The 12,794-nt window shown below is 47.2% G+C and overlaps 1 long non-coding RNA gene across 13 annotated transcripts in view; it reads right to left on the bottom strand.

Annotated features, from left to right (window-relative positions):
• LOC127562607 (uncharacterized) overlaps positions 1–11,371 on the bottom strand; it is a 33,205-nt gene extending 21,834 nt beyond the window's left edge. For 11 of the 13 annotated variants that reach the window (XR_007953721.1, XR_007953717.1, XR_007953716.1 and 8 more), the window contains exon 1: positions 6,532–6,880. This is a non-coding gene — a long non-coding RNA (uncharacterized LOC127562607). Of the gene's footprint in view, positions 1–6,531; positions 6,881–7,631 lie in introns of those variants that run through there. The other 2 variants (XR_007953719.1, XR_007953723.1) reach the window with 2 other exon arrangements.
• Between the last annotated feature and the right edge of the window lie 1,423 nt (positions 11,372–12,794).

The raw sequence follows: 12,794 nt of genomic DNA, 5'->3' as shown, positions 1-12,794 counted from the left end.
TCTGTAGAATCTTAGGTTTTGTATTATCTGAGAAGATGAATCCAAAATAAGTGTTGAGTTGAATCCTGTGGCCAAGAGTCCCATATCCTGTAGAGGACTATGTTAATGGATATATAACCAGTAAGAAACAAGGTTGGAAAGAGAGTTGGAATCATAGAGAAATTAGAATGCCTTAGGCTTGATCTTGCAAGTAACTGGGATCTTGTTCGAGCAGTTCAGAGACACGACTTCTACCTAATTTTTCCATACTTACTACCTGTATGTTTCTCTCTGGACCTCACCTCCCCCATCTGTAAAATGAGAGGGCTGAACTAGACTCAGTGCTAAAATTATCAACTCAGATAATACAAGTCGGGGATAGAAAAGAGAAATTGCTAAGGAAGACTAGACAGGACTTGATTACATGTAGAGGTGGAAAGGCTTGGGAAGGACATCAAGATTTCAAGACTAGTAACCAGGAGACCGATGGCACCATTAGCAGGAATAATAAATTTTGATGTAAGACTAGGGAGATACCTGCCATCTAGGAGAGGGAGTGTGGGGAAGGAGGAGAAAAATTTGGAACAGAAAGTTCTGCAAGGGTCAATATTGAAATCACCCATGCATATGTTTTGTCAATAAAAAACTTTAATTAAAAAAAAATAAGACTAGGGAGAGATGACTGGTTCAATTTCAACTGTATTAAATTTGGGGTAGCAATGAGACATACAAGAGGAGAAGTCCATCAGCTACCTAATTTTTTTTTTAACAAGACTGGTTTCAACAATATCTTGTAAGGAATTTTCCTCAACAATTTAGGTCAGTCCCTTCTCTGCCAAGGATAGTCTCAGCAAGCTGCTTAGAAAACTGTTTTTTTCCAGGGTCAAACAGTCCAGAAGGACCTAAGACTACATCTTCATGACTCTCTATCCATTATATCAGGCTATCCCTCTCCAGTAGGGATGTGCCCAAAGATAACTGGAATTTGGAAGAAAATCCATAAAATGCTGGAGTTGGAGATAAAGACTTGAGAGTTATCTTTATGGAAGTGAATCTAAAGGAGACAGATGGTCTGAGGGGGAGCATGTAGTGATAAAGAGAGAACTTTAGGAAGTAATACCTAAATTAAGAGGGTTGGAGAAGGGACACCGCTGAGAGGGCAGAGTATTTGGGCTCAGAGAGGTAGGAGGAGAGCCAGGAGATGATAGTGCCACGTTAGCCAAAGGAGAGGATTTCAGGAGGGAGGGGTTGGCAAAGCATCAAATGTCACGGGAAGCTTAAGGAGGATAAGGCTTGAAAAAGGCCACTGGATTTGGTCAGTCACTGTGACCTTTGAGAGAGCATTCTAAACAGAGTGCTAGGGCTAAAATCTAGATCACAAGGAATTAAGGTGTGAGTGGGTGGTGAAGTGGACCAGCCAGAGCCAAGAGATCTTTCCAAAAACTTGGCACCAAAAGGATAGGACAATGGCAAAGGAGCATGGTGGGGTTGGAGGAAAAGGTTTTTTAAGATGCAAGTAAAGAGAGGAAGAAAGAAATAATGAATTGAGTAAATGTCCTGGAAGATGTAGAAGGGAATGAGCAGCCTCAGGAAACAGCAGAAAGGAAACAGAATTCAGAGTCAGAAGACCCAGATCTAGGTCCTAATTCTGCCATTTACCATCTATGTGACTTCAGTAAGCTAATTATTCTTTTTTTGGGAGCCTTGATTTTCTCATCTGCAGGATAAGAATAACAATCCTCTATCCTGTCTATCTCTCAGGGTAGCATCAAATGAAACCATGTGGGTCAAGTGCTTTTTGATCCTAAAGCACAACACCCATGTCATCAAGAATGTGGATGGAAAGGAAGAGGGGCAGTTCTTCCTCTGAGCTAAGGACAAGACCCCCAGACTCATCTCCCCTTCCTTCTGGATGCTATTTCCAGACAAGGAGCAGCAGACAGCATCTAGACAATCCTTTGGGGTTGCAATGGATTTATACGTATTTCATTGTAGTCTCCCAATCATGCTGGGAAGCATGTGCTATTATTCTCCCGACTTTACAGATGAGGAAACTGTGGCACAAACACCTTCAGTGACTTGCCCAGGAGCACCGAGGCAGGATCTGAAGAATTCAGAGGTTTATCTACCACATCACCCAGCTACCAAATACAATCAGTTCCCACCCAACCACCTCCAGAAGGGATCCTTCCCTCATCACGTGTCATGGTACTCTGTGTGCCTCCGCTAACTGTGGAATTATCTGTGTACATAGTTTATATTACAGCCAAAGCAGCTGCTGGAAAGAGACAAGAAGAGGGGGGTTCAAGTCTTGCCTGACACATCCTGACGGTGCGATCCGATACAAGTCACTGAACTCGGAGCTCCAGGCAGCTCTCAAAGTGGCAAAGCAGGTGCTGATGGGCAATCTTTGGGAAAAAAAGAGATTCCTCACTGGGCGTTCTCTATACCAATGAAATCAGAGGGTCCCAGTCCATCCCCTTTTCTCCTACCCAACTGGGTTGTGAACTCCTTCAGATCAAAGGCAATATGTAACACTTTCCCCCAGTGCCTTGCACATAGCAGGTTATTTACTATGTCAGTTAAATGAACAAATAAAGCACGAAGAAGGTATGGGAAGACTCGGAATTTTGAGATATTAATGTGCTCTCTAAAGGGAAAGCCAAAAGGGAAACTGAATAATCTCTGGTCATCCACCTTAGTTTACGTCAGCAAGAAGCCTTCCTTCCATGTGGGCAGCTACTCCCTCCACTGACACAGGTATCAATCCTTAGGAAATGAACTTCTAAACTGGACCATCCTTGGTCATCCACCTTAGGTTAACATCACTAAGAAGCCGTCCTTCCCTCTGGGCAGCTACTCCCTACACTGACACAAGATCAGCCCCTAGGCAATGTTCTCCCAAAATGAACCATCCTTGGTCATCCACCTTAGGTTAACATCACTAAGAAGCCGTCCTTCCCTCTGGGCAGCTACTCCCTCTACTGACACAGGTATCAGCCCCTCGGAAATGGTCCCTCACATCTCCTGTGGCTCTCCACCCCCCGGTGAGGACTCTCCTGCTGATGGGCATCTCCTCACTGAGACCACCTGCTGTTCGGCCAGAGCTGAGGCTCTGTGGCCACAGGCTTCTGAGGGCCCAGGATCTCATCCACTCGTCTCTTGAGAAGAGGAGGAGAGGTGGGGGAAGGGATCATGAGGCGGCCACAATACCAAAAGAGGCCACCTGGGGGCTGGTCCTCCAAGCTGTGAGCCAAGGAGCAGGGAGAGAGGTGGCCCCCTGGAGGTTCTTCGGGGAGCAAGGATGACAAATTTCAGGGACGACGGGACATTTTGTCCGGAAGGAGAAGCAGATGATGTAGCAAACCATGGGCGATCTCAGGAAGGGGTCCCCATGAGAAGAATCGACCCATCAATCCTTGCATTACAAATACCCCTTCATTCTAGTTCCTTCGTCCCCACTCCTAAATTGACTCTCCCCATTTTCCAATAAGAGCTGTATACATGGGATATGTAAATAAGGATGTAAAGGAAAGAATCAAGGGGCATCCTGTGTTATATAGTCTACGTGACATAGTAGAGAGTCGGAAGAAGCAAGTTGGATACCTGGGCTTGGTATTTACTACAACCTACGTAATTACAGCCTCCCCAGACCTCAGTTTCCTCACCTGTAAAATGAAGGGGTGACCTTCAAAGCCCCCTCCCGGGATTCTCGACATACACAAAATGTCATGGAAAGCAGCAGAACCTGATTCACGTCCCTTCACGGCTGGTGGCTGAAGAATGGGCTGCCGGGAACACGGGCCCACAGGACCGATGCTTCTTACGTTCTGTGCTACGTCAGCCACCCCACCCCAAAGTGCGTCAGGACTTTCTCTGAGGAGGGGATCGTTGCAGTCTGTGCCTCCAAACACTTTCTGACTGGGGAGGGCCCTACCCAACACAGCCAGAAGTCCCAAGAACAATAATCATGTTTCCCGAAGTCAGGGTCTCGGGATAAGGGTGGGCACAACGAGGCCTTTCCGGCTCCGAGAACCTCCTCTCACTGCCGCAACCTCCACTACGTCCTCTGCTGCTCCTGCAGCAGCCGGGTTCTCTATCTCCTCCCCCCCTCCCCGCATCGGCCCCCGCCCGTTCTGCGCAATTGGCGCAGTAGGGCCGCAGAAGCCCACTCCGCCACGGCAGGGACTGATGAACACCCCCCCAAGACGACCAACAGGAAAGCATCTGGATTTAAGATCACTATCCAGGGACAAACAAAAAAGGACAAGAAAAACAACCATGATCGGGATGACCCGAGAAAGTCACAAGAACTACGCCATCCCATCCGACCTCCATCTTTGGGTAAAAAAAAATTATTTTTTAAATCTTACTTTGTTAGCCATCATACCGTCTCCTTTGGAAAGACCTCCCCCCCTCCAAAACGAGCTGAGCTACAGAAGGAAGTTGAAAGGGACTGTTCTCTCTCCAGGGCAGATGTTCCCAGGAAACCACTGGTGACAAGGTGGAATCTGCCCTCACACCCAGCCCGTATTGCCAACTGCGCAACCCCTCAAGGGCTGATGAGCAGCCCTGTTCACTCATTTCTCCCCCAGCCAGGACCTTCCTCCTGGGCTTTCTGCACCCCAATGGGGCGAGGGCCGTGCCAGAGGACGAGAGAAGGCACATAACACGGTTACATAAGAAATGGGGGGGCACGAGCCGCCGGCCAAAACTCCAGGGTGCACTGCGGCGCTAGGGTGGACGGCCGGGGCATCAAACGGAGCTTTCGTGACCCACTCGGGTGGTATGGGGGGGAGGATAGCTGGGCTCAAGGGGCCTAGCCTTTCCTTACCTGAACATCTACGGCAAACTTGGGACCTCCATTTAAGGGAAGGATGAAGATCTCGATAAACATTTCTTTTTCAGATCCCCCTCCACCAACTCCTGCTTCCCCAACCAACAGCTGCTGCCCCAGTTTCTCTCTCCCAATCCTCCTCTCCTTCGATGCAGGTCAGGAAGCTCTTTCTTCCATCAGCTCTTAGAGAAAGCCCACCCAAGTGGGCTAGCGCAGAGGCTAACACTGCTCACTCCCGGCCTTCCTCTCCCCCCGCACCCATCCACCCGAGCATGACGTGAGGAAGGCCAGTCCTCCCCACTCGAGGCTGCCCTCTGAGACCTATGGCTACCTCCGGACGTCAGTGCAAACCTCGGGTCCCCGGGGAGCAGTCTGGAGGCCGCCCCGGGAGGCAGCAGCCGCAGCCCTACCTTGCCCACGCATTTCCAGGAGAGTTGGGAGTTATTTGCTGCAACACCAAGGTGCGGCCAGTGACAGCTGGAAACTCCCTCTTTTGAAATCAAATAAGCCCAGGCAGCTTTTCTTCTGAGGCTGTCAACTCTTTTGCCATCCCTCATGCCTAAAATCAACTCCTCTCCCCCTCCAGAAAAAAACCCATTTAAAAAAAAAGTTTGTACAGCTGCAAGATCTTCTTACACCTAAGGAGCAAATGCAATCAAGCCGGCCCCGTGGGTCCTTTGGATGCCCAGGAGCTTCCGCCTCAGAGCACCCCGGGCACTGTTGCACACACACACGCCCCTGAAGAGCTTTCAGAGATCCGAACTGCCCGGTGCCCCCCTCCACGCTCCAACCATCATCACCACCCTACCCCCCCTTTTTTTCTCCAGTGAAATGGAAATTCAGATTTGATACCCAGTTCTCGGCCAATCCAAAAGAGCTTTTCACCTGCCATCACCCTTCTCACCAATGGGAGGAAGTGTCTGGAGCCTGAGCCCTCCCCTGGCCAATGAAGGGCCAGCCCTGCCACTTAGTTAATGATGCAGCAGTACAGGGAAGGCCATCACATGGGAACTGGAGAGATGCCAACATGGAGACACAGAGAATGCAAGGTAAACAACTTTGCAACGCCAGAAGGATGACATTTAATCTCTAAATGCTGGCTTCCCCTTCTCGGCTCATCCTTAACCCTCTCAGCGGGGCTCGGCAGGCTCAGGGAGCCTCGATCCCCTGCCCCCCTCAGATGTGCCCATGACTGCGTCACCACTCACCACTTAGTTCCCCCAACTACGCAGTGACAAACCTGCCACAGTCTCAGCCCTCACCCGGGCGCCCAGGTCCCACCCCCCTCCCCAACTCCACCCAGACCCTGAGGCTCCCCACCATGGCCAGACCGTGGGAGAGGGAGCCCCCAACCAAGTTGTCCCTTCACCTTTTCTTTCCCTGGCCCCCCCACTAACATTTCTGCATCACAACTCTGTTGATTGACAGACAGATACCCAAAGAGAGCTTGAGTCATCTGTCCATCCTAAAGAAAGGGACCTCCTGCTGGGCTCAAGGTGTGGATGGAAGTGGGGGGGGGAATAGGCTATTTCCTTCCTCATGACCCATGTCAGTTTGGACTAACTCACCCTAAGGAGAATGGAAATTAAAGTGGAAAAATTAAAGGGAAACAGCCAAAAAAAAAAAAAAAAAAAGAGAGAGAGAGAGAAGAGCGATTAGGAGAGAAAGCACCCCCCTCCACAGAAGAATCGCCCCCGATCCCAGAATATACATACGTGGGGGAAGAAGGGGTACACACCACCAAGTCTGGGAGCCCGTCACAACTGCCTGTCGCCTCCTGCGCAGTCCCGGCTCTCCATCCAACCTGCCGTATGGTGTCGCAGGACAGAACGTTCCAGAATTTCGTCCCCGGTGGAGCCTGCCATCGCCCCCCAACCTCTGCCCCCCCAGCCTCCTTCCCCACAGAGCCATCCTGCCACCATGCATGCCATCTTCTCTGCCTGAGCTCCCACGGGCTGCGACGTCCCCAATACATCTCTGAAAGCTTCGCAAGTGGGTTGGCAGGACCTAGTCCCCAATGTTGATATTACTTCTCTCTCTCTCTTTCTCTTTCTCTCTCTCTCTCTCTCTCTCTCTCTCTCTCTCTCTCTCTCTCTCTCTCCTGCTGCTGCTGCTGCTGCAGGGCTGTTGCTAACAGACCTATCGACGGAGCTCTCCCTCTCTCTCTCCCTCTCTCTCTCCCTCTCTCTCTCTGAGCTGTGTGACGCAGATCTAAATTCTCCAGTCTGCTCCCTGTGTTGCAATAGCAGAATTGCAGCTTTCCCCTGGAGAGCTTGGGGGGGGGGGGCGGGGGGGCAGTGCCAAGGCTGGTCAAACAAGACCAAAAAAAAAAGTTGGGCCTTCACACTGCCTCTCTGGCCACACTTTTGGGTGGCCCATCACCACCTACCACCTTGGATGCTTTGGGGCTTCGAGACCCTCCCCTCGGCAGGCTCAACTCTTCCCCTGAGACCCCCCTGCAGCGCCCTGCTGAACTCTGGGAGATGGTCCCCAGAACTCAGCCCAACGGCATCTCAGCTCATCTTCTCAAGTCCCTAACTGACGGTTCGTCCCCATCCTAGGACCACCATCACATTAACTCTTTCTGCTACAAAGGGGTCAGGGGTAATTCACAGGCCGGCTTTTCCCCAAACCCAGGTTCTCCGGATTTCTCAGGGTGCATTTGGGCCCGACGCAGTGAGAACCGAGAACCCCACTTGACTATCTGATGTCAGGGATCACCCCTCCCACCCCCCCACCATGGGGTCTTCTGCCAGGAAATCCGGGGAGCCAGGGTGAACTGTAGCCCGAGGAATCCAAAATGAAACCGACTTACCCCTCTGGCCTTCAAGATCAGGTGCCAAGTTCCAGAGGTGTGGACTCCAACCATAGCTGGGAGGACTTCGGGGCCTCTGTCCCCCTGGGAATCCAACTGCTGAGTCATATGTTCCTGAGGAAAGTTCTTCGGAAGGCCTGAGGGGCAGCAAAGCATCAGAACAGGCAGATTCAGGTTAGAATCAGGCTTCTGTTGGGTTCTCCTCTCTACGAGCAGCAGCTAGGAAAAATGAACAGAAACTCGCTGTCCCTCTCCCCACTCCAGGACCTCCCTCTGCCACTTTCCCCACCCCCAATAAAAAAGAGCACCGCATTGATTAATAAGCTTAATCAAGCACATTAACCCCTGCCTGTCCGAATAGTCCCAGACCCAGTCCCGGAGAACGCCACGATCCTGGGGTGATGGTTAGCCTTGCGGCCTCTTTCTGGGTGAGCAGCTCGAGAGTCAGACTTCTGCCTGCCCCGAAGGCCCAAGTGCCGCGAGAGAACCTCCGGCCTCCATAACGGCACACAAGCCCACTCGGACTCTGCTTACCTCACTATTGCAAAATGGCTTCAGGCATTCGGTGGGGAATCAAGTGTATGGCGTCCAAGATGGAGGGAGGATCCTAGGGGAGGGTGTCCCTATACCCTAGCTATTTGAGTGTCCGAGAAACAGAAAGACCAGCCCCCAACACACCCCATGTCCAATTCCAGCCCAGTCCGGTTCCTGGCAGCTCCCCCAGCCTAAGCGATCATCCTTTGGCGAGGGGGGTTTGAGGCGCACAGGAATCTCACTCTAGCAGAAACAAGGACCACATGGAAATTAATCGCTGCCCCACAGGGTTCCGGGAGAAGCCCAGGTACTCGGTGCCAGGTCCTGGTGGGGGGGAAATGCTCCAAATTAGCACCTTCTGGGCTCCAGGGTGGAGATGTCCAATAAAGGAGGCCCTACTGGTCGGACTATCAAACCGAGTAAGGCCTCGATGGCAGCAAAACCAGCTCCCCCCCACCCCAGTGGTCGCCTGCCCATTTAAATCCCATATGCTTCTGCTTCCTCCTCCATGGGAGAAAAACATGTCTGAGTTCACATCAGGACATTCCTGATTTATCCAAGAGACTAGGATCAAATAAACAAAAGACTTTTAGCTCTGCCAGGGAGCCTCCTGTTTTAGGAGGGAAAACTAAAAGCGGGATAGGGAGAGTAGAGGGCGTTGGAGAGAGAAAGGGCCAACTATCAAACTATAGCCATCATCCCCCTCCCAGCCACGGGGAAGTGGCGGCCTTATTGCCATAGTGATGGGTATGTCATAGGTGGGAGGAAGTAACAGGAAAAATCCAAGAAAGAGAAAAGGCAAATAGCTCACAAGAGACAGGGATGGAGCAGGGCCGGGAGCTACAGACAATGCAAGATGCAGACCCAGACACATCTCAGGATGTCAGGAACCAGCATCGACGTTTACAAATTAGCAAAAAAAAATTTTTTTATTAGAGACATTGATTCTGGGCCCCATACTAGGACTTGTGATAATAACATGGAAGATTTTTGTTTATTTTTTTTTAAATCTAAACATGAGGGGCTAGCATCCACCTCAGACAACTACAATGCCTTAAATTTTAAACTGGATAGAGGTCTCTGAGATGCATCATTTCAATGATGAACAAACTGGATGTGGAGATTGTTACCATATACATAGCCCTTAACTTCTCAGTACCCTTAGGCTATGCCCTAAGGCTCCAAAAGGTAGCTGCTTTGCTCAGGACAGTTTCATTTCTGTCTTTCTGTCCAGAATGATTATGCTTAATAAATGCTAGTTGATTGTTTGAAGGAAGGATTTTCCGCACTGGAAGCTACTTATACCAAACAATCACAGGTTCCAACCAAAAATAGAAACAAACACATACGGTGTTTTTCCCATGCCCTTTTTGCTTCCCCTGGCAATTTTTGGGTAAGATAAAAATGCTCCACTTCCCATGTACCACTTCCCAAATTTGGGTTTCTCTTCCATTAATCTCACTTTTTTTTTTTTTTTTTTTTGGCTTGGAGCTGACATCAGAGAAGGAAAAAAAAAAGGCAACAACAAATGGGATGACCAGGAAACAGAAATGAATTTAGTTCCAAAAACACGGGAGGATGTTTACTTAGCAAGTACACTCAAGCCCACAAGGAAGCAGTTTTACAGGGTGCTGTGTACACTGTTTGATTTCAGGGGGGTAGCGATAACCACAGTGTGAAGGGGAAGGGACTTGGCTCCTTCCATGCGCCCTAGGAGGGCTGGTAAGACCGGGGTCAGGCTAACTTGAAAAGGCTGGGCTTGAGCTCAAGTTGATGAGGTCACTGGCTCCCCTCGGCTTCTCTGCAACGAGAGGCCCGGGGAACTAAACAAACTTTTCAGACATTGCAAGCACTCAATGGCCTCTGACTGATCTGGGTCAAAACTTGGAAGTGCAAAGACAAGGGATATTTTTAAGGGTATTAGCTGAACTTTTACCCACCCCCACTCGGGGTTTGGATTGCAGGCTGCGTGTAACTCCAGCTACAGTAGCCACCAAGTTTGGAAAAGAAAGTGATCACAACTTGGGTGCCTTCTTGTTTAAGTCTAAATGGAGGGTCAGGGTGTTTCCCCAAAGCTGATGGGGCGGTCAAGAAGATGGACAAAATGCTAAGTAATGGTGGCTGGCAAGCCTGTGTGGCTCAAGGGGAGGCTTCGCTGGTGAGGCAACGGGCTCCAGAGGAGAGTGTTTAACTGTGCTGTCAGAACTCTCTGGGAGTCTGCAGACGGCCCTGGACACCTTCTCGGAGCAGTATTTTTAGGAAGGGAACACACTAACTTTCACTTAGAACTTAAAGTCAAAATGTCAATTTTTAAAATTTTTTTCTATTTAAATTCATGGTCCCTGCTTGAAAATCAACCCATGAAATCCTGGGAGGGACAGGTTAAGAATCACTGCTCTTGACCTTCCTTGGGAAGGAGGGAGGCCATGAGCATTTAATGAACTCATCTGATGAATAACTTGGATTACAGGTCACAGATTTAGAGTAGGAAGGAACCTTGGTGATCTTCAAGCGATCATCCAACCCTACTTCTTGACAGAGGTGGAAACAGACTTCAAAAGGATAAAAATGGCTTGCCCAGAGTCACACACAGTTAGTTGAATGTATAAAACAGGGTTCAAATCCAGGACTTTTTGACTCCAAGGTCAACAAACCATCGGCTAAAATTTTATATCACATTATCTCAATTTTTTTTTTTAGTATGACAGCCAGGCAGCTCAATGGATAGAGCACCAGACCTGAATTCAAATCTGGCCTCAGATACATAACTGTTGTCTTTAGTTTCTTCATCTGTAAAATGAATTGGAGAAGGAAATGGCAAACCTTCCAATATCTTTGCCAAGAAAACCCCATGGACAACACTGATATGCAACAGTTCATGCATGGGGTCACAAAGAGGAAGAGTCAGCCATGACTGAATAACAACAATTATTTGTTATTATTCATTATTGTTAACCAAATACAAGCCTAGTATTTGCAGAAGATACAAGGGAAGGATCAAACATAACTCTGGCTATCTAACAAGGAACTTATATGCTAGCTGAGAAGACGAGAAGAAACTGACTCTGATACTTTGATAGGCCTATGATTTAATTCATGTGGATTTTCCAACAGAAGCCTTCTAAAATATAGGCATTCTCCCAACTTACAAACAAATATCCCAAAAATTCTTTACTGAGACAGTTATTTGGAATTTAGGACATATTTTCCAAAAGAAACAATGTTACAAATGAAGCCTCAGTCCCTGGCTAGTTCCCAAGAGCACATTTAACCTGTAGCTTTGCTATAGCAAGGATATATGTCAAATAAAGGATATATGTCAAAAGAGTAGGAAAAAAGTCCGTTAAAAAGTCTGTGATTAACTAAAAGAGGAAAAAAAATTGAACCACTAAAAATTTATCTATCAAATAAATTAGAAGAAAATGAAGGCATTATTTCCCAATAGATTAGCAAAAGATATGAGCAAAAAATTTTTCAAAATAATTATAAACTTAATGACATAATTACATGAAAAAATTTCTTCAAATAATAATAAAATAAATGCAAATTAAAACAACTTTGAATTTTCACCTCACACAGAAAAAGCTGACAAAAGATATTAACAGTCAATATTACAGACTATGGAAAGCAAGTTTTGCTTAACTAAAAGCACTGTGGAGCTGTGGATGGGTCTGATTGTTTTGGAATACAATTTGGAATTATGCTAGAAAAGTGACCCAACTGTTGATATCCTCTGACCCAGTGTTCCTACAGTTTGACATACACCACAAAAAGGCCAAAGAAATCCCATATCAATCCCATGTCCAAATATTAACAGTTGACCTTTTAATGAAAGCAAAAAAAAAAAAAAACTAGAAATAAGGTGTGCCCATTCATTTGAGAATGACCGAACAAACTGTGGAATATGAAAGAAATGATATTGCCACATAAAAAAAGATGAATAAAAGAAATTCAAAAGAAAAATCTAAAAATATGTATTAAATTATGTGGGCTGAGGTAAGCAGAACCAGGAAAACAATATAAACAATGACTATAATAATGTAAACAAAAGATTCCAATAAAACAAAGCCAAACACAGTGTAATTATAAAGATCACTCATGATCTTAGATAAGACATTTCAGAGTGGGGGACTACTGGCATGAAATACTACACACATTGTCTGATTGGCTGTGTTAGTTTTGCTTAACTTTTTCTTTGTCACATGGAAAGAGTCGATAGGGACAGGAACATGTTTAGAAATTAAACAACAACAAAAATAGCTAGCATTTAAGATCTGCAGAGTGTTTTCTATATGCTGTCAATTTTTTTAAAAAAGGTAATCAATATATAGTAGAATGAATCTTTTTTATGTAGATTCTGAAGATTTGTGAGCATTATTCAAGGACTTCAGAGGTCAATGATAATGGTTTTTGTTATATCGAATTTCATTTCAAAGTGTAATCCTTTTCTTCTCCTAGACACAGGCACTGGGGCAAAGACAACAGAAGATGGGAATGGTCAACATTGGGAGGAGTTGTGGAAAGAGGCCCGCTAATGCATTGTTGGTGGAGCTGTAAATTATTACAATCATACAGCAAGGCAATCGGGAATTATGCCAATTTATAAATAACCAAAATGTCCAAACCCTC

The sequence above is a fragment of the Antechinus flavipes genome, chromosome 4 (genome assembly GCF_016432865.1).
Source record: "Antechinus flavipes isolate AdamAnt ecotype Samford, QLD, Australia chromosome 4, AdamAnt_v2, whole genome shotgun sequence".
NCBI lineage: Eukaryota > Metazoa > Chordata > Mammalia > Dasyuromorphia > Dasyuridae > Antechinus > Antechinus flavipes.
The sequence above is the reverse complement of the archived record's forward strand: the minus strand, read 5'-3'. Positions and strand labels throughout refer to the sequence as shown.